This window comes from Orycteropus afer, unplaced genomic scaffold (genome assembly GCF_000298275.1).
Source record: "Orycteropus afer afer isolate SDZICR_OR568_19922 unplaced genomic scaffold, OryAfe1.0 scaffold00186, whole genome shotgun sequence".
NCBI classification, from domain to species: Eukaryota; Metazoa; Chordata; class Mammalia; order Tubulidentata; family Orycteropodidae; genus Orycteropus; species Orycteropus afer.
Window position 1 is genome coordinate 6,683,385 of NW_006921773.1, and position 1,760 is coordinate 6,685,144.

Consider the following 1,760-nt stretch of genomic DNA (forward strand, 5'->3'; position numbering starts at 1 on the left):
AAAAAAAAAAAAAAAGAATGTCCTGTTAGTGGTGTTTAGGAATAATTAGGGAATGGGTGAATGTAGAGTGGACCAGTAATATCAAAGGGAAAATGCACATATTTTAAGTGGAAATTATCTTTATTCTCACATGCTTATTTGTGTAACTGTGTCTGGAGTCAAGAGGACTTGGAAAGGATGTGGCAAATGAATGTAAATCTTGAGAGTAGAATGAAGGAGATATGAGTGTCATTGTGGGAAGCTAAACAAGGATAGATGCTGAACAGCCTTGTGTACCAGGAGATGACAGTAAATTGCTGAAGAATTTTGGATAGGAGGAGTTCTGGTAAGATGGCAGAATAGGCAGAGAGACTGTATAGATCCTCTTCAACAAAGAAAAGGGGAACCAATTAACACAGATACAGAAGAGAATCCTGGATCCCTGGGTCTCAAAGGGAAGGATATAGAAGTGGACTGAACTCCAACTAGCAGAAGAATTTCCATGAAAACACCAAAAAAGGAGACATACGGAGCTGTGGTCTGGCAGAAATCCTGATGGCATGGACAGCTTGGATGTTGCTGAGTGGCGGTAGGACCTAAGGATTAACGTAAATATCAGCCCTGATAGCCATGGACTGCACGGAGGACTGCTCTGTTGGCTGGGGAATAAAAGGCAAAGCAACGAAGAGGAAGGTGGGCTGAGCTGTGGACTTTTGCCTGTCCAGAGGGCACAGCCATCTTGAATGTTTGCAAGAGGTTTGACCATTTTGAGTATTTAAAGTGACAGCAGTCTCCCAGATTCCAGGGACTTAAGAAAAGGCTCCACTTACCAGGAACCCCAAGGACATTCAGTATCTGGACTAGAAAGATGTGACCTTCCCTTTGTTACTCTTATATCCCACACCCTATTGGTGAACAGAGGTGCAGCCACCCCTCACTCCCATCCACCTTTTAGGCTGGCAGGAATTCCATCCCAGTCTGCGTGCTCGGACAGAGCTTGGGTGCTCTGACCTGCCCCAATTTTTTTATTTTTTTCTTTATTCTGTTTTAGTTTGTTTGTTTATGTCTGTTTTAAAAGTACCATTATTATCATTACTTTTGTCCTTTTTACTATTATTCTTTATTCTTCCCCTCCCAGGTTTTAGTTTTGAGCTTTTTATTCTTTTCCCTCTTCCTGGTTGCAATAGTTTTGTTTTTCTTTCTCATGGTTAACCCCATTCTTTGTTTTCCTTTTTACATTTTTCCCATTATTTCTTCATTATTCTCCTCTACCCTTTTTCTCTTATTGCCCTCTCCCTTGATACTACAGGGTTTTTTTTTTTTTTTTTCTTTTTCCTTTTCCCTTTTTCTGTTTTTTGATTACTGTTCCAGTATGATAACATGGTGTGATTTTTGTCCATTTGCTTTTACATTTTTGATGGTTATTCAATTGAAATTTTTGTCTAACTGAGTGTAAGACAGCAACAGTCCCCATATGACTCAACTACACCCACGTCTCCTGCAGCTTCATTTACTGAGTGACAGCCACCACTTCTGCCTCCACCAATGGACCAACTGTAAACGACCACCAAGAAGAGCCTAACTCACCCTTGGCTGCTCTTCACAAACACTTAACAGAGATCTAAATACAACACCACCATGATGTCTAGGAGACAACTGACCATCACTGTCCAAACAAAGAGGCAAGGTAAAGTAGAAACAAGGGAGCAGGATACAGACCCAGAACACATCCCTGAGGAAGAAGCAGCACTGCAACTCCCTGAAAAGGAATTAAAAAAATT